Source organism: Rana temporaria, chromosome 7 (assembly GCF_905171775.1).
Source record: "Rana temporaria chromosome 7, aRanTem1.1, whole genome shotgun sequence".
NCBI classification, from domain to species: Eukaryota; Metazoa; Chordata; class Amphibia; order Anura; family Ranidae; genus Rana; species Rana temporaria.
In genome coordinates, this window is record NC_053495.1 from 208,189,567 (window position 1) to 208,210,628 (window position 21,062).

Below are 21,062 nucleotides of genomic sequence, written 5' to 3' on the forward strand. Positions count from 1 at the left end.
ACTCCCAAAGTACCAAATCTCCCGTCTGCAAGTTGTACAGAATACGGCCGCCAGACTGGTGACTGGGAAAAAAAAATGGGAATCAATCTCACCTTCGTTGAGAACCCTTCACTGGTTGCCAGTAAAAGACAGAATTGCATTTAAAGCACTCTGCCTGACACATAAGTGCATCCATGGGAAGGCTCCGCAATATCTTTGCGACAATATAGAACCTCACAATTCGAATCGCGTTCTGCGATCCACCGACCAAAATCTGGTCAGGGTACCAAAAAACAAATACAAGTCCAAAGGAGAAAGAAGGTTTGCTTTTCAGGGTCCTAGACTATGGAACGCTTTACCAACCAGCATTCGGTTGGAGGAAAACCACCTGACTTTCAGAAGACGGATCAAAACTCTGCTCTTTTGATGTCATGAGACACGAACAACTAGCGCCCAGAAGCGATTCAGTTCGCATGCGCCACGCTTTATAAGTTTTTCATTCATTCATCTATTTCTTCTCGCCTTTTATATGTTTCTCTTTCCACTCTCTTTCTATAGGTATATATTTCTTCTCTCTGTCTGTATGTATCTCTTTCCTTTCTTCTTCTATATGTATCTCTTTCCTCTCTCCTTCTATATGTATCTCTTTCCTCTCTCCTTCTATATGTATCTCTTTCCTCTCTCCTTCTATATGTATCTCTTTCCTCTCTCCTATATGTATCTCTTTCCTCTCTCCTTCTATATGTATCTCTTTCCTCTCTCCTTCTATATGTATCTCTTTCCTCTCTCCTTCTATATGTATCTATTTTCTCTCTCCTTCTATATGTATCTCTTTCCTTTCTCCTTCTATATGTATCTCTTTCTATATGTATCCTTTTCTCCTCTCTTTCTATATGTATCTCTTTCTTCTCTCTTTCTTTCTATAGGTATCTTTGTCTATCTTTTCTATCTCTTTCCTCTCTCTTTTTCACTGCTAAAATCTCCCCTTTCTCTGATTAAATCCCACTGCCCTTCCCCCCCACTTGTCCTAAAGGAAGTGTCAGAAGAGGGACAGGTGGGGGTCTTTGTTACTGGCTCTGTTAGGCGTTCCCAGCTGTCCTACCAGTCACTGACACAATAGAGATGGGGCATTGGAGGCCCATGCAGCTGTCTATGGGAGTTCAAAAAATCCCACGACCCCCATTGTGAAGTGCAGCCAGCAGATCCCCCGCTATGAGTGGGCTCTATTACCCATCATCCCCAAGGGGGCTTTATATGAAACTGGGAACTCCATTTCTTAACATTTATTTACTGTATCTATCTAACTCTACATATCTATCTATATCTCCAATTCTATCTATCTATCTATCTATCTATCTATCTATCTATCTATCTATCTATCTATCTATCTATCTATCTATCTATCTATCTCTATATATCTATCTCCATATCCATCTATCTATATCTGTCTGCATATCTATCTCCATATCCATCCATCCATCTATCTATCTATCTCCATATCCATCTATCTATATATCTATCTCTATATATCTATCTCCATATCCATCTATCTATATATCTATCTCTACATATCTATCTCCATATCCATCTATCTATCTGGGTTGCAGAGTGGAACTCTCCTGACATTGTAGAGATTTCTTCTCACTTCCTGTAGAAGGAAATCTCTACACGTCTATCTATCTATGCTAACCCTGAAAACATCGCTGGCCACCTAATCAGTGGGGTTGTACAATGCAATCCCTCCTTTACTAGCTAGCTGTATACAATCAATAACAACTGCTTGCAGTGATCTGGCTGGGTTGGAATAAGCCCCGGAGCAATAAAAACGTTTCTTAGAACATCGAAGGATCACCATTCACTTCCTGGACTGAGATATACCTGCCCAGAGATGACACAATCATGTCAAATCTGATGCCTGTGCAGTTCTTGGCTCAGCCCCTTGCTGCAGTCTCTCACCTTGTGACTTGCTACAAAGTTACAATGTTGCAGTCTGATCACTGCAGGGTAGGAGACTGAGTAAATGCTTCCTCCTGCCTGCAGCAGACTGATGACATCATCTCAGCCTAGGCAAAATCATTGATTCGAACTTAACCACTTAAGGACCAAGCTTGTTTTTCAGATTTGGCGTTTACAAGATTAAAACATTTTTTTTTTTTGCTAGAAAATTACTTAAAACCCCCAAACATTATATATATTTTTTTCTAACACCCTAGGGAATAAAATGGCGGTCATTGCAATACTTTTTGTCACACCTTATTTGCGCAGCGCTCTTACAAGCGCATTTTGTTTGGAAAATAATCATTTTTTTGTATTAGAAGTAAAGTTAGCCCAATTTTTTTTATATATTGTGAAAGATAATGTTATGCCGAGTAAATTGATACCCAACATGTCACGCTTCAAAATTGCGCCCGCTCGTGGAATGCCGTCAAACTTTTACCCTTAAAATTCTCCATAGGCGATGTTTAAAAAATTCTATAGGTTGCATATTTTGAGCTACTAGGTCTAGAATTATTGCTCTCGCTCTAACGATCACGTTGATACCTTACTTGTGTGTTTTGAACACTGTTTTCATATGCGGGAGCTACTCACGTATGCGGTCGCTTACACTAAAAAAAAAAAAAATGGATCACTTTTATTCCTATTACAAGGAATGTAAACATCCCTTGTAATAGAAAAAAGCATGACAGGTCCTCTTACATATGAGATCTGGGGTCAAAAAGACGTCACACCTCATATTTAGACTAAAATGCAAAAAATAAACAAGAAAATATTGCTTTAAGAAGCATGGGCGGAAGTGACGTTTGACGTCACTTCCGCCCTGCTATGGGGACGGGTGGGGGCCATCTTGCCCTCACTCGTATCCCACCCGAGCAGAGGATAGGACCGGATCGCCTCCGCCGCTGCCGACGGCTCCGGTAAGTGGCGGAGGGCGCAAGAGAGCCCTCTCCCGCCCCCGATAACGGTGATCTCGCGACGAATCCACCGCGGAGACCACGGTTATCGTTGACAGGACCGCTCACTGAAAAGATTGATATTTCGGTTGCGGCAGCAGCTTTTTTTTGCTGTATATTGTGACATGTCAGGAATTTAATTATACTGACTTTTATCGTGACTGCGACATTATGGCGGACACATCGGACACTTTTGACACTATTTTGGGACCATTGTCATTTATTTTGCTATAAAAATGCACTGTTACTGTGAAAAGGACACTGGCAGTGAATGGGGCTAACCTCTAGGGGGCGCTGTAAGAGATAAGTGTGCCCTAGTGTGTGATGCTTAATTTAGGGGGCGTGGCTTGGCGTGTGACGTCACTGATCGTTGTTCCCTATGACAGGGAACAGATGATCAGTAAAAGGCTCACTAGAAAGCACGGAGAGAAGTTTGTTTACACTTACCTCTCCCCGTTCTTCAGCTCTGTGACCTGATCGTGGGACTCAAGTCCGGCGGCGCGCGACCGATGGCTGGGCACGTAAAGGGCAACGTACCTGTAGGTGATTGTGCCCAGCCGTGCCATTCTGCCGACGTATATCAGCGTGAGGCGGTCCTTATGAGGATTATAAATATCCCATTTTTTTCCCCTCAGTTTGCATTCTTCTACATATTTTTGGTAAAAAAAAAAATCGCAATAAGCGTATATTGATTGGTTTGCGCAAAAGTTATACCATCTACAAAATATAGGATAGATTTATGTCATTTTTTTTAATAGTAATGGTGGCGATCTGCGATTCTTATCATGTCTGCGATATTGCGGCGGACATATCCGACAGTTTTGACACTATTTTGGGACCATTGGCATTTATACAGCGATCAGTGCTATAAAAATGCACTGCTTACTGTATAAATGTCACTGGCACAGAAGGGGTTAACACTAGGGGGCGATCAAGAGGTTAAATGTGTTACCTAGGGAGTGATTCTAACTGTGGGGGGAGGGGACTCACAAGGGGAGGAGACTGATCGGTGTTCCTCTGTACTGGGAACACACCATCGGTCTCCTCTCCTGTGACAGGACATGAATCTGTGTGTTTACACACACAGATCCACGGTCCTGCTCTGTTATCGGGCAATCGCGGGTGCCCAGCGGACATTGCGTCCCCCGGCACACCCATCGACTCCCGAGTGACGCGCGCGCCCCCCTAGAGGTCCGGGAAGCCGAGGACGTCATATGACGGCGGCCCAGAGGGACAAAGGGTTCTTGCCGCCGTCATATTACAATGGCCTGGTATGGAAGTGGTTCATGTGGAAGAAGGTTGCTGTGCTTTGGTACAGTGTATGCGACAGGCCAGGTACACGAGATCATCGCTGTCCCTGGAAACAATGGGCCAGATTCACAAAAGGGATACGACGGCGTATCTGCTGATACGCCGTCGTATCCCTGTTTCTATCAATGCGACTGATTCATAGAATCAGTTACGTATAGATATCCCTAAGATCCGACAGGTGTAATAGTTTTACACTGTCGGATCTTAGGATGCAGTACCGCGGCCGCCGCTGAGGGGAGTTTGCGTCGTAAACCAGCGTCGGGTATGCAAATTAGCAGTTACGGCGATCCACTAAACTTTTTCCCGTCGTTACGTCGCCGCAAGTGTTAGTTTGCTGTCGCAAAGATAGGGCACCTTTTACAAAGTGTAAAATTACTACACCATGTAAAAGTATACCCGTCTTTCCCGCGTCGCTTTTGAATTTTTTTTTCCCGGCGCAAGTCTTTTTTTCACGTCGCGATTCACAAAACGTTGGCGCGTCGTAATTTCGCGCAAAGCACGTCGGGAAATTTGCGTCGGGAGCATGTCTAGTACGTCCGGCGCGGGAGCGCGCCTAATTTAAAGGGTACCCGCCCCATTTGAATTGGCCCGCCTTGCGCCGGACGGATTTAGGATACACCGCCGCAAATTTCCAGGTAAGTGCTTTGTGGATCAGGCACTTAAGACAGAAAATTTGTGGCGGTGTAACCTAAATCGGTTACGTTACGTTGCGCCCGGGCTACGTAAATCTGGCCCAATTTCTCTGTATTGGCCTATTCATACATGGCAGCTGTGAGGCCGATAGATCAGTCATGTGCTACAGGTAAAAATACGACATTATCTGCGGGTGGAAATATATGTGTTGAAGAGGAAAATATATTTTAGGAGAAGTCAGTAAATATTTCCGTGTGCAGGGATGCCTCCCATCTATCAGAACAAAGGGAAGTGTCTGCAGAATGCGGAATGTCAGTACATCTCATGGTGTCCAGTGAGTCCAGCTTGGAGCGGCGGCTCCATCCATCCTATATACAGCTGCTGGTTTTCATACATGAGAATTGTGCAGACAGTGGATTAATGGGACCTGGAGCATTGCACTGTGGGTATTCTTCTAAAAGAAGGGTGCGTAAAGCCTGGTACACACGGGGGTTCCGGTCAGAGCCGCTGTACTAACGATTTGAGGCCTGTCTGTACAACCAGCCTGCCGGATTTTTACATGCGATTGTTGCCAGTGGCTATAGCTCCCTGGACCCCCTGCCGGGAGAACACAATGGCCCAGATTCTCGTAGAATCGCCTATCTTTAGGCGGGCGTAGCGCATCTGAGATACACTACGCCGCCGTAACTAAGAGCGGCAGATCCCGTATTCAGAAACATTTTCCGCTCTAAGTTACGGCGGCGTAGTGTATCTGATACGGCGTAAGCCCGCGTAATTCAAACTAGGCTAGTGTGGGCGTGTTTTATGTTACTGTATCGTGACCCGACGTGATTGACATTTTTAACGAACGGCGCATGCTCAGTATCACGTCGATTTTTCAAATTAAATTGCGCCCGCTCAATGCCTAGTCGACGTGAACGTAACTTACGTCCAGCCCCATTCACGGACGACTTACGCAAATGACGTAAAACGTGAAAAATTTTACGCTGTTCCGACGTCCATAACATTGGTACGCCTCATCTACGCCTCATAGAGCAGGGGTAACTATACGCCGAAAAAAGCCTTACGCACATGATGTAAAAAAATGCGCCGGCCACACGTACGTTTGAGAATCGGCGTATCTAGCTCATTACCATATTCAACGCGTAAATCGACGAAAGCGCCACCTAGCGGCCAGCGTAAATATGCAACTTAGATACGACGGCGTAAGAGACTTACGCCGGTCGGATCTAATACAAATCTATGCTTAACTGATTCTATGAATCAGGCGCATAGATACGACGCCTCAAACTCAGAGTTGCGACGGCGTATCTGGAGATACGCCGGCGTAACTCGTACGAGAATCTGGCCCAATGGCTCTGTAGGAGGGATTCCCCCATCAAGACTGACTATGTTGATGGGGAAATTCAAGTGATTTTTGATACAGGAAAGAAAAATCACATCATCTATGGCCGGCTTTAGTTAAAGCGGTTCTTCACCCTAGGAACAAACAATTAAAATGCAGCAGCTACAAATACTGTGGCTGCTGACTTCTAAAAAAAGAACACTTACCTGTCTGGGAATGCAGCGCTGTCCTTACCTGAGCCATCTCTTCACTGGCCTTTGGTCCTCCCCGGCGCGGGCACGTTAACTGTGAGCAGATGGCTGTGATGTGCTTTGTGAATGGTCACGTAGCTTTCTGGGACCTGTGACATGTTTCAAGAACAGGGGTGTCAAACTCAATTTCATTGTGGGCCGTATGTTAGGTTTGCCCTCAAAAGGGCCGGTTGTATCTGTAAAATTAGATGTCCAGCGCATCCCCTCCCCATATATTAGATGTCAAGAGTCAACCCACCATCAGAAGTTGAGTCCCCCACTCTCCCTTACATCATAGTGCACCCCCATTTCCTTATGCTGCTGCTGGGAAGAAGCTGGATGCATTAAAAGCAGAAAGTAAGGGTCTGGAGGAGGGCTAGAGGAGGGCAAGGGCCACATGAAATGACCTGGAGGGCCAGATTCGGCCAGCGGGCCTTTTGTTTGACACCTGTGTTCTAGAAGGTTGCAGGCAGGGAGGGGGAGGAGAACTTCTGATCGATCCACTGCTGAGATCTGACTGAAAGTGGGTACCTGTCAAAAAAAACAAGGGCTAGATTCAGTAAGAAGTTTCATCGGCATATCTGTTGATACGCCGCGGAACTTCTAGGATGCGCCGGCGTATCTTTTTTCTGTATTCAGAAAGCAAGATACGCCGGAATTTTGCTAAGATACGTCCGACGTAAGTCTCTTACACCGTCGTATCTCAGGGTGCATATTTACGCTGGCCGCTAGGTGGCGCTTCCGTTGATTTCGGCGTAGAATATGTAAATGAGCTAGATACGCCGATTCAGAAACGTACGTGCGCCCGGCGGATTTTTTTACGTAAGGCTTTTTCCGGCGTAAGGTTACCCCTGCTATATGAGGAGTATCCAATGTTAAGTATGGACGTTGGGACAGCGTCAAATTTTGCGTCGTTTGCGTAAGTCGTTCGCGAATAGGGCTTTGCGTAAATTACGTTCACGTCGAAAAGCATTGACTATTTGCGACGTGATTAGGAGCATGCGCACTGGGATACGTTCACGGACGGCGCATGCGCCGTTCGTTAGAGACGTCATTTACGTGGGGTCATGTTTTATTTACATAAAACACGCCCACCTCTTCACAATTTAAATTTGGCGCGCTTACGCCGGCAGATTTACGCTACGCCGCCGTAACTTAGGGCGCAGGTTCTTTGTGAATCCAGCCCCAGCCTCACTAAGTTACGGCGGCGTAGCGTATCTGAGATACGCTACGCCCGCACAAAGTTACGGCGGGCTATCTGAATCTAGCCCCAAGTATCCGTGTCTAAAGGTAGTAGAGAAGTGGCTGATGGGAGAGGCGGAAAAGCGTAATATCCCCTTTTTTTATTAAGTTCCGCTTTCCTAAAAAAGTTATGTCCACTTTTGCATTACTTTTGGTAGAACTCTTGCATTATTTTTGTCATTTAGCGTAAGCGTTAGATTGTATTTTTTTACGGTTAGTATATGTCAGGTTTATCTTGACTATTGTAGCAGCTGATAGTGCTTTATCACTAATAGGAGGAAGGATGAATAATTATATCAACGATCTATGGCATTTCCATAGGAACCATGAGTGTGACTACAGAGTGGAACATAAACACGCGCCGCAATGGCCGGACCGTGCGTTGCCTGTTTAAATTGCCTGGCTGACCGAGCACCAGGAATGGGGTGCAGTGGGCTGTGGGCAATGGAGCAGAGTCTCCCTGGCATTCTCACCATGGTTATGGAAGAGGTGATCGAAGAAAGCACTCCGAGCAGAGAACGGGCCAACAAAGTGGGATAAAATCTTATGAAACAAAGAACACAGAGGAGAGATGGGTTTGCTTTAAGAGCATATTAAATAAGGGCATTAGCCAATGCATCCCAATGGGAAATAAATTTAAAAGAGCGAACAAAAGTCCCGGATGGATTAACTCCAATGCAAAAATGCATATAGTAGCAAAGGAGAAGGCCTTCTAAAAATACAAGGTTGAGGGATCATCATCAGCATTCAGACTTTATAAAGAATGCAACAAGAAATGTAAGGGTGCAATTAGGGCACACGAAAGACACATTGCGGAAGAGAGAGAAAAAAAATATCCTAAGAAATTCTTTATGGGGCAGATTCAGGTAGACTTAGGACGGGCATATCAGTAGATACGCCGTCGTAAGTCCGAATCCCCGCCGTCGGATATTTAAGCGTATTCTCAAGCTGAGATACGCTTAAATATTGCTAAGATACAACCGGCGTAAGTCTCCTACGTCGTCGTATCTTAACTGCATATTTACGCTGGCCGCTAGGGGCGTGTACGCTGATTTACGCCTAGAATATGTAAATCAGCTACATACGCCCATTCACGAACGTACGCCCGGCCGTCGCAATACAGATACCCCATTTACGTAAGGCTTTTTCCGGCGTAAAGTTACCCCTGCTATATGAGGCGCAGCCAATGTTATGTATGGACGTCGGGCCAGCGTTGATTTTTCCGTCGATTACGTCGTTTGCGTAAGTCGTTTGCGAATAGGGCTGGACGTAATTTACGTTCACGCCGAAAGCATTGGCTTTTTGCGGGTTAATTTGGAGCATGCGCACTGGTATACTTTCACGGACGGCGCAAGCGCCGTTCGGAAAAAGCGTCATTTACGTGGGGGGTCACAATAAATTTACATAAAACACGCCCACATCTTCCACATTTGAATTAGGCGGGCTTAGGCCGGCCTATTTACGCTACGCCGCCGCAACTTTGCTTTGTGAATACTGCACTTGCCTGTCAAAGTTGCGGAGGCGTAGCGTAAATAGGATACTTTACGCCCACACACAAATACGCGCTCCCTACCTGAATCTACCCCATAGTGTGTAAACAGTAAAAAAGGGAGGACAGACCATATTTGCCCCATAAAGAATGAGGACGGACATCTGGTTACTGTCATGGTCTTACCTCTCTCCTGTCTCCTTCGTTTGACATGTGCTGGCGGCCATCTTGGTTTCTGGGACTCTTGTAGCCTCCCACCCTGCGGCTCCTCCTTCCCACGGGGAGGAGCTGGATGCCTGGCTCACATATATAGGAGCTCTGTGGCTTCAGTTCCTTGCTTGGTCCTCCTGTGTTCACATGCTTCTAAGACTGCTGCTGCTTCTGGTTCCGATCCTGGCTTCGTCTGACTTCCCTGCTGGTTCCTGATCCTGGCTTCGTCTGACTTCCCTGCTGGTTCCTGATCCTGGCTTCGTCTGACTTCCCTGCTGGTTCCTGATCCTGGCTTCGTCTGACTTCCCTGCTGGTTCCTGATCCTGGCTTCGTCTGACTTCCCTGCTGGTTCCTGATCCTGGCTTCGTCTGACTTCCCTGCTGGTTCCTGATCCTGGCTTCGTCTGACTTCCCTGCTGGTTCCTGATCCTGGCTTCGTCCGACTACCCTTCTGGTTCCTGACCTCTGGCTTCGCAAGACTCTGTTTAACCATCCGTTTGGACTTTTGCTTTACTGCTTGATTTTCAATAAAGCCTTCTTATTTTCACTTATCTCTTGTTGTACGTCTGGTTCATGGTTCCGTGACATTAGGACCAAGCCATGAATTTTGACGGTACAGGGCCATCCTCGCTACCCACGCTGGTTGCCAGACTTGATCAGCAGGATTACCTGTTGGGTCAGTTCGCCGTGGCGTTGCAAACCCTGCTTGAACGCACGGCTCATTTCGCTCCCGTTGCCGATGGGTCGGTTGTCGCTCCTGGGCCCGCTCCTACTGCCGCTCCGGTTGTTGCGCCAGAGTCTACCCCGACACCTGTTGTTGCGCCTGCGGTGTTTCGGGGTATGACCGGTTCTGCCCCCCTTCCACAGCGATTTGGGGGAGAGCCAACTCAGTGCCGAGGTTTCCTTAACCAAGTGGGCATCTATTTTGAGTTGCTGCCACATGCCTTTCCCACTGAGAGATCAAAGGTGGGGTTCTTGATCTCGCTGCTCTCGGACAAGGCCTTGGCCTGGGCCAGCCCTTTATGGGAGAACAACAATCCGGTGGTTGCCGAGTTTTCCGGTTTTGTTGCTTCTCTTCGGAAGGTATTCGATGTGCCGGCTCGCGCCGCCTCTGCTGAGAAGCTCCTTATGTCCATCAGACAGGGTTCACGATCCGTAGCCGAATACGCCATTGAGTTTCGTACCCTGGCAGCAGAGGTGGGCTGGAATAATGAGGCTCTGGTCGCTGCTTTCTCTCATGGTCTCTCGGATGCCTTGAAGGATGAGGTTGCAGCTAAGGACCTACCAGTGGAGCTCGAGGCTCTTATTTCTTTCCTGATTTTGATTGACACCAGACTCAGGGAGAGACCTTCCTTTAAGGAGAGCCTGCGGAGGCCTCCTAACAGTTTGGCGCCTACATTTGCTGTCCCACCCGTGCCTCCCTCTCCTCCCACGCCTCCTGGGGTTGACTTGTCTGGGGGTGAACCCATGCAGCTGGGGTTTGCTCGCCTGTCCGAGGGGGAGAGGGTACTCCGGAGACGCGAGGGCCGATGCACGTACTGTGGTCTCGGTGGGCATTTTCGGTTGGCATGTCCGAACCGTCCGGGAAACGCTCGCACCTGAGATCCTGTCGGGGGCAGATCTTGGGTGGAGTCTCCTCGTCCCCGGTTTCCCGTGTTGATAAACCACTGATCACTGTTGTCCTCTCCTGGGTCGGGGGTTCGGTGACGACCCAGGCGTTGGTGGACTCTGGTGCTGGTGGTTTTTTCATTGATAGTGAGTTCGCTGCCGCCAATTCCATTCCTCTGCAGGCTCGAGGTTCCCCGCTGGCTCTAGAGGCGATAGACGGCAGACCCCTCCAGCCGTCACACGTGACTCATGAGACCCTTCCAGTGGGGATAGCCATTGGTGCCGTTCACAGAGAGTCAGTCTGCTTCCAGGTTATTTCGTCTCCACACTACTCGGTGGTCTTGGGGTACCCCTGGCTCCAGAAGCATAATCCGACTTTTGACTGGAGATCGGCCGAGATCCTCTCATGGTCCCCACAGTGTGGGGCTAGTTGCATCCATGGGCCTGTCAAGTTGCTGTGTACTTCCTCGGACTCTCTGTTGCCTCCTGAATACGAGGAGTACCGGGATGTATTCGATAAGGTGCGCGCAGTTGCCCTACCTCCGCACCGCCCATACGATTGTGCCATAGAGTTACAACCTGGTGCCGTTCCTCCTCGCGGCAGGGTCTATCCACTGTCGGTTGCGGAGAATGAGGCCATGGAGGAGTACGTGATGGAGGCGCTGTCCCGTGGTCACATTCGCAAATCCTCGTCCCCGGCAGGGGCTGGATTTTTCTTTGTGAAAAAGAAGGGCGGTGAGTTGAGGCCTTGCATCGATTACAGGGGCCTTAATCGCATCACGATCAAGAACGCTTACCCGATACCCTTGGTTTCCGAGCTGTTCGATCGCCTTAAGGGGGCCACGGTCTTTACCAAACTCGACTTGAGGGCGGCATATAACCTGGTAAGGATCAAGGCGGGCGATGAGTGGAAGACCGCGTTTAACACCAGGACCGGTCATTATGAATCCTTGGTTATGCCCTTTGGGTTGTGCAATGCGCCCGCAGTCTTTCAGGAATTCATCAACGATGTTTTCCGTGACCTGTTGCAGCAGTGTGTGGTGGTCTATTTGGATGACATCTTGGTATACTCTGAATCCATGGAGGCTCACATTCTGGATGTCAAGCGAGTGTTGCAACGGTTACGAGAGAACAAGCTGTTCGGTAAGCTTGAGAAATGCGAATTTCACCGATCCCAGGTAACCTTCTTAGGTTACATCATTTCCGCTGAGGGGTTCTCCATGGACCCTGAGAAGGTTTCGGCTGTCTTACAGTGGCCTCAGCCCAGTGGTCTTCGTTCCTTGCAGCGCTTTTTGGGCTTCGCCAATTATTATCGGAAGTTCATCAGGGACTTCTCCATGCTGGCCAAGCCTCTCACGGATCTGACCAGGAAGGGCAGTAATTCCCAGGTCTGGCCGCTCGAGGCCATCCGGGCTTTTGAGGCCCTAAAATCCGCCTTTGTGTCGGCCCCGATTCTGTCTCATCCCAACCCTGGGTTGCCCTTTGTCCTCGAGGTGGACGCATCTGAGACGGGAGTAGGCGCCCTTCTGTCTCAGCGTAGAACACCAGAGGGTCCGCTGCTTCCTTGTGGGTTTTACTCCCGGAAACTGTCACCCGCGGAGTGCAACTATCAGATTGGTGACAGGGAGTTATTGGCCATAGTGCAGGCTCTCAAAGAGTGGAGGCACTTGCTCGAGGGCTCCGTGGTTCCGGTTCTCATCCTGACGGACCACAAGAATCTGACCTACCTTTCTGAGGCCAAGAGATTGACACCACATCAGGCCAGATGGGCTCTGTTCTTGTCACGTTTTAATTACGTGGTCTCCTACCTACCCGGTTCCAAGAACATCAGGGCGGATGCCTTATCACGGCAGTACTCCGAGCTGTCCAGGGAGGAATCTATACCGACTTCGGTCATACCTCCGAATCAGATCCTGGCCGCCATTCGCACCAGCCTGACCTCTCCCCTTGGTGAGCAGATTTTGGCGGCTCAATCTGGTGCTCAATGGCAGATGTTTTGTGCCTGAGGAGTTGCGCACTCGGTTGTTGCGAACCTACCATAACTCCAAGACCGCGGGGCATCCTGGTAAGAATCAGCTGTCCTGGGCTGTTTCACGTCTGTTCTGGTGGCCTTCCCTACGTTCCGACATCGCCGCATATGTAGCGGCATGCTCCGTTTGTGCCCAGAGTAAGTCCCCTCGGCACCTTCCGTTGGGCCTGCTGCAACCCATAGCCACCGGGGAGCGCCCATGGTCACACCTGGGGATGGATTTCATTGTGGATCTCCCTGCATCCCGAGGCCATACGGTCATTCTCATGATTGTGGATCGGTTTTCCAAAATGTGCCACTGTGTTCCTCTCAAGAAGTTACCCTCTGCACAAGAATTGGCCACGATTTTTGCCTGGGAGGTCTTCCGGTTGCACGGTTTGCCCAAGGAGATAGTGTCGGATCGGGGGAGTCAGTTTGTGTCCAGGTTCTGGCGCGCCTTTTGCTCCCAGTTGGGGATTCATCTCTCCTTCTCCTCGGCCTACCACCCTCAGTCCAATGGGGCCGCAGAACGATCCAATCAGGCCTTGGAGCAATTCCTTCGTTGCTATGTCTCCGATCACTAGGACAATTGGGTTGACCTCCTGCCTTGGGCTGAGTTTGCCAGGAACACGGCGGTGAACTCTTCCTCTGGGACGTCTCCCTTCATGGCCAATTATGGGTTCCAACCTGCCGTGTTACCGGAGGCATTCTCTCCCCAGGATATTCCGGCTGTGGAGGATCACCTTTCCGTCCTACGTGCCTCTTGGGTACAGATCCAGAAGTCCCTTGAGGTCTCTGCGCAGCGCCAGAAACTCCAGGCTGATCGCAGACGAGCGCCTGCTCCTTCCTACCAGGTCGGAGACCGTGTATGGTTGTCCACTCGCAACCTCAACCTTCGAGTGCCCACTCCCAAGCTGGCTCCTCGCTTTGTTGGTCCCTTCCGAGTGCTTCGCAGGGTAAACCCGGTAGCCTATGCCCTTGCGCTTCCTCCTGGCATGCGGATCTCCAACGTGTTTCATGTCTCCCTGTTGAAGCCACTGGTGTGCAATCGCTTCACTTCCTCGGTTCCTCGGCCTCGTCCGGTCCAAGTGGGCAATCATGAGGAGTATGAGGTGAGCAATATCCTGGACTCACGCCTGGTCCGCGGTCGGGTGCAGTTTTTGGTCCACTGGCGTGGTTACGGTCCAGAGGAGCGTTCCTGGGTTCCCTCCGCAGATGTCCATGCTCCTGCCTTGCTCCGAGCCTTCCACGCACGTTTCCCTCAGAAACCGTTTTTTGCACCGCGGAGGAGGGGCCCTTGAGGGGGAGGTACTGTCATGGTCTTACCTCTCTCCTGTCTCCTTCGTTTGACATGTGCTGGCGGCCATCTTGGTTTCTGGGACTCTTGTAGCCTCCCACCCTGCGGCTCCTCCTTCCCACGGGGAGGAGCTGGATGCCTGGCTCACATATATAGGAGCTCTGTGGCTTCAGTTCCTTGCTTGGTCCTCCTGTGTTCACATGCTTCTAAGACTGCTGCTGCTTCTGGTTCCGATCCTGGCTTCGTCTGACTTCCCTGCTGGTTCCTGATCCTGGCTTCGTCTGACTTCCCTGCTGGTTCCTGATCCTGGCTTCGTCCGACTACCCTTCTGGTTCCTGACCTCTGGCTTCGCAAGACTCTGTTTAACCATCCGTTTGGACTTTTGCTTTACTGCTTGATTTTCAATAAAGCCTTCTTATTTTCACTTATCTCTTGTTGTACGTCTGGTTCATGGTTCCGTGACAGTTACAAAGGATGGCGAAGGTATTGAATTTATTCTTCGCCTCAGTCTTCACAAGGGAATCGGGGGGCTTCAGTAACCAAAACTGCAGGGCTTATCCTCATGACAAGTCACAGGAAGCACCTCCATGGTTAACAGAGGACAGAATTAAAATGAGACCTGTGAAACTTAAAGTGGAGTTCCACCCATAAATATAACATTACATCAGTAGTTTTAAAAAAATGTCATTAGTCCTTTACGAAAAAATATTTTTTTTTTAGATGCCTTCAAAGTGTTGTTGCTAGGCAGGATAGTTAATCTTCCCTCTTCCTGCACCTAGGTGCTTAATGCTTCCTAACCTACACGCACAGACTCCTGGGAATGTAGTGGGTGTAACTTTCCAGGAGTCTGTGCACTCCCCAGTCTCAAAGAATCATGTGACTTGGACAGTACAGGTGCTGATCTGACACTGCTTGTGCAGCACTGAGCATGTTCGAGATCTGCAAGGCTGAAATCCAGGAAGTCATACAGTCTGGCTTCATGATGCCCACACTTAAGATGGCCCCAGTCAATTTCTATTTTATAAAGTGTCTAAATGCTGTAACAACCTAACAAAACGGACCTTAGTTTACAGACTAACTTTACTAGAATACATTAAGCTTGTGTATTACAGGGGTATTTATATTTAAAAAGTGAAATTGTGGCCGGAACTCCGCTTTAACATTAATAAATCACTGGGACCAGATGGCTTGCCAGACCATGGTTCCTAATTTTTACTGACAGTCTACTGACTGGAATGGTGCCAGCTGATTGGAGAAAAGCCAATGTAGCACCAATATTTAAAAAGGGCCCAAATTACATCCCTGGGAATTTCAGACCAGTTAGCCTAACATCAATAGTATGCAAGCTCTTGGAGGGGATGATAAGGGATAAAGGAAGGTCCCTAGACGTGGTGTATCTGGATTTTGCAAAAGCATTTGACCCAGTTCCCCATAAACATTTACCATACAAAATAAGGTCAGTTGGCATGGACCATAGGGTGAATACATGGATTGAAAACTGGCTACAAGGTCGAGTTCAGAGGGTGGTGATAAATGTGGAGTACTCGGAATGGTCAGGGGTGGGTAGTGGGGTCCCCCAGGGTTCTGTGCTGGGACCAATCCTATTTAATTTGTTCATAAATGATGTGAAGGATGGGGTAAGCAGCACAATCTCTGTATTTGCAGACGATATACCAAAGCTAAGCAGTAATAACTTCTCCGTAGGATGGAAAAATCTTTTTTCATCTGAGAAACCGATCGTGTGTGGGCCCCTTTTTTCCCATCGGTGTAAAAAAATAGAACATGTTTAATTTTTTTACGATTAAAAAAAAAAAAACGATAGTAAATTCCGATCGTCTGTGTGGAACTCCATCGGAGAAAAATCCACACATGCCCAGAATCAAGTCGACGCATGCTCGGAAGCATTGAACTTCATTTTTTGCGGCTCGTCGTAGTGTTTTACATCACCGCGTTTTGGCACGGTCAAGATTTAGTCTGATAGTGTGTATGCAAGACTGATGAAAGTCAGCTTCATCGGAATTCCGCCAAAAAATTCCATCGGATTTTATTCCAACAGAAATCCGATCGTGTGTACTCGGCATAACAGGTTTTCTTCTAAGATTGTCCTGTATTTGTCTCCATCCATCTTCCCATCAACTCTGAGCAGCTTCCCTGTCCCTGCTGAAGATAAGCATCTCCACAACATGATGCTGCCACCACCATGTTTCACGGTGGGGATGGTGTGTTCAGGGTGATGTGCAGTGTTAGTTTTCCCCCCACACATAGGCCCGGATTCACAAAGCACTTATGCCGACATATCTTGAGATACGCCGCGTAAGTGTAACTATGCGCCGTCGTATCTGTGCGCCGTGCCCACAATCTGAGATACGCCTAAAAATAGGCTTCCTACGACCGATGTAACTTGCCTACGCCGTCGTATCGTGGGCGCATATTTACGCTGAGCGCATTTGCCGCTCCCATTGATTTTCTATGCAAATGAGGGAGATACGCCGATTCGCGAACGTAGTTGCGCCCGGCGCATAATATACGCAGTTTGCGTAAGTCGTACGTCCGGCGTAAAGTTATTCCCCACATACTAATGCTAAGGTATGGACCAGGGAACAGAGCCGTCGTATTTTACATCGTTTATGTAGTACGTGAATAGAGCTGGGGGGCGTAGGTTACGTTCACGTCGTAGGCAGTGATCCGTCGTATCTTAGGGAGTAGTTCCGACGTGATGCTGAGCATGCGCACAGGGATACGTCCACGGGACGGCGCATGCGCCGTTCGTTTTAAGTACTTGTTTGGCACTTGGCCCATCATTTGCATGGGGTCACGCCTCCTTAGCATGGCTCACGCCCACTTCCACCTATGATGGCTTACGCCGAGGGAACCCAGCGCAGTTTGGGAGGCAAGTGCTTTGTGAATTCGGTGCTTGCCTCTCTGCGCTACGTCGGCGTAGCGTATATTAGATACGCTGCGCCGGCATAAATATGCGCCAATGTATGTGAATCCGGGCCATAGCGTTTTGAATTTAGACCAAAAAGATTAATTTTTGGTCTCATCTGACCAGAGCACCTTCTTCCACATGTTTGCTGTATCCCCCACATGGCTTCTCACAAACTGCAAACAGGGATTCGTATGGCTTTCTTTCACCAATGTCTTTCTTCTTGTCACTCTTCCATAAAGAGCAGATTTGTGGAGAGACCACTAATAGTTGTCCTGTGGGCAGATTCTCCCACCTGAGCTGTGGATCTCTGCAGCTCCTCCAGAGTTTCCATGGACCTCTTGGCTGCTCTTGACACAGCTAAGCTCTGAAGCCCCTTACAAAAGCTGTAGGGAGAGCTTTTGGCCAGGAATCCCGGACGTGTGTATGCTTCCTCGCAGTTTTCCCGACAGGAAAACTGCCGGGAATCCTGGCGGGAAAATAGAGAACCTGCTCTCTATTTTCCCGCCGGGGTTCCCGGCGGTTTTAAACCCGGCAGTTTTCCTATGGGAAAACACTGCGAGGGAGCACACACACGGCCGGGATTCCCGGCCAACGCTCACCCCGCAGTTTTCCAGATGGGAAATCCGGCCGTGTGTACACGGGGAAACTTACCGAGCAGGTTCTCGGGTTTCCCGTCGGGATTCCCGGCGGACTTTATACGCGTGTACAGGGCTTGAAAGTCGGGGACAGGAATGATACTGAAACTGTAAGGCCCCTTTCACATTGAGGCGTTTTTCATGCGGTACAGCGCTAAAAATAGCGCTGCTATACCGCATGAAAAAATCGTGCCCTGCAGGCTTCAATGTGAAAGCCCGAAGGCTTTCACACTGAAGCGGTGCGCTAACAGGACCACTCCAAAAGTCCTGCTAGCCGCATCTTTGGAGCGGTATAGGAGTGGGGTGTTTACTGCTCCTATATCGCGCCTTCCCATTGAAATCGATGGGAAACCGCGGTAATAGCGCCCGCAATGCGCCTCTACAGAGGCACATTGCGGCTGGTATTAACCCTTTATCGGCCGCTAGCGGGGGTTAAAACCGCACCGCTAGCAGCCGAATATCGCAGTAAATACGATGGTATAGCGGCGCTAAAAATAGCGCGGCTATACCGTCACCGCACCTCCATTGCCCAATGTGAAAGGGGCCTAAGTCCGGTTTACTGTCCTATACACAATAATAATAAAATGTAAATATGAAGACATGTGTCCACCAGTCAATAAAATAATAATTAACGGGTTTACTTTGCCTGTATCGGTACAGCTATCAATACAAAAATTGAAAATTAACTATATGGCTATAGTGTGCTATTGTTCACCGGCACGCCATTGTCAAATGCGCGCAAAAGGTCGCTGACCCCCGATATACACCATACTTTTAACATCTGACAAGGGTGGAAATGTAGCAATACAAAGATGAAACAACAATACCAAAATGTGTGTGTGTCGGATTTTGTGTAACACACGAGGATTAGGGAGGTTTATCCCAAAAATTGGACAAAAAAAAATGAATAAAACTAAATTGTTTGCACATATCGATCTTATCTTATCGGCTTATTGTGCGCAAATAATTTATAAGAAAGCAATGTAATCTCTTTAAAGAAGACAAAGAGAGCCCCAGACGGTCGCCATAAGAGTCCATAGTCATTTATTGCTGATTGAATTGAGAGAACCGGAAGACTAAAAGGCAGCAAATGCGTTTCAGAGGCCAAACAATCCCCCTTTATTAGGCCTTAATTAGGGGATGAAAAAGCTTCCTATAGAATTCTTCCTCTATAAGCTCCTGGACAGTGTTCTATGTCAAACAGAGATCATCATTACACAATGAACGTGTGCCTGAGAAACTAACGCAGGGCCTTGGAAGGAATATACTGGGGACAGACTCACCTGAGTGGGATATACTGGAGGACAGACTCACCTGAGTGGGATATACTGGAGGACAGACTCACCTGAGTGGGATGTATTGGAGGACTGGGAGGGTTATACTGTGCGACAGATTGACCAAGGAGATGGAAGGATTGTACTGGAAGGCAGATTGACTGGGGGGGGGGGGGGGGGTTATGTTCTGGGAAACAGGCTAACCTGGGGGAGGATTATACTGGGGGACAGATTGACCAAGGAGAGAGAACAATTAAACTGGTGGACAGACTGACCTGGGGAGGATTATACTGGGGGGACAGACTAACCTGGGGGAGGATTATACTGGGGGGACAGACTAACCCGGGGGAGGATTATACTGGGGGGACAGATTGACCAAGGAGAGGGAAGGATTATACTGGGGGACAAAGTGACCCGGGGGAGGATTATGCTGGGGGACAGACTGACCCGGGGGAGGATTATACTGGGGGGGACAGACTGACCCGGGGGGAGGATTATACTGGGGGACAGATTGACCAAGGAGAGGGAAGGATTATACTGGGGGACAAAGTGACCCGGGGGAGGATTATACTGGGGGACAGATTGACCAAGGAGAAAGAAAAATTATACTGGGGGACAGAATGACCCGGGGGAGGATTATACTGGGGGACAGACTGACCCGGGGGAGGATTATACTGGGGGACAGACTGACCCGGGGGAGGATTATACTGGGGGACAGACTGACCCGGGGGAGGATTATACTGGGGGACAGACTGACCCGGGGGAGGATTATACTGGGGGACAGACTGACCCGGGGGAGGATTATACTGGGGCACAGACTGACCTGGGGGAGGATTATACTGGGGGACAGACTGACCTGGGGGAGGATTATACTGGGGGACAGACTGACCAAGGAGAGAGGATTATACTGGGGGACAGACTGACCTGGGGGAGGATTATAATGGGAAGCAGAATGACCTGGGGGAGGATTGTACTGGGGGAAAGATTGACCAAGGAGAGGGAAGGATTATACTGGGGGACAGACTGACCTGTAGGAGGATTATACTGGGGGACAGACTGACCCGGGGGAGGATTATACTGGGGGACAGACTGACCCGGGGGAGGATTATACTGGGGGACAGACTGACCCGGGGGAGGATTATACTGGGGGACAGACTGACCTGGGGGAGGATTTTACTGGGGGACAGACTGACCAAGGAGAGGGAAGGATTATACTGGGGGACAGACTGACCTGGGGAAGGATTATACTGGGGGACAGAAAAACCTGGGGGAGGATTATACTGGGGGACAGATTGACCAAGGAGAGGGACAGACTGAACTGGGAGAGGATTATACTAGGGGGACAGACTGACCCGGGGGAGGATTATACTGGGGGTAAGACTGACCTGGGGGAGGATTATACTGGGGGTAAGACTGACCCGGGGGAGGATTATACTGGGGGTAAGACTGACCTGGGGGAGGATTATACTGGGGGTAAGACTGACCTGGGGGAGGATTATACTGGGGGTAAGACTGACCTGGGGAGGATTATACTGTGGGCAGAATGACCTGGGGGAGGATTATACTGGGGGACAGATTGACCAAGGAGGGGTAAGGATTATACTGGGGGACAGGCTGACCTGGCGGGGGGGGGGGGGAAATTGTACTGGGGATGGACTGGCTTTGATTTATATTAACCACGCCCCTTAAGCCCCTCACACCATTAAACACAATTTGGCCACGCCCACTGTTTAAAGAAAAAAAGTGTGTTGGTTCAGTGCCTAGGATGTAAATATATTGGGCCAGATTCACGTACCTGGGCACATCTTTGTGCGGGCGTAGCGTATCATATTTACGCTACGCCGCCGCAACTTAGACAGGCAAGTGCAGTATTCACAAAGCACTTGCTCCGTAAGTTGAGGCGGCGTAGCATAAATTGGCCA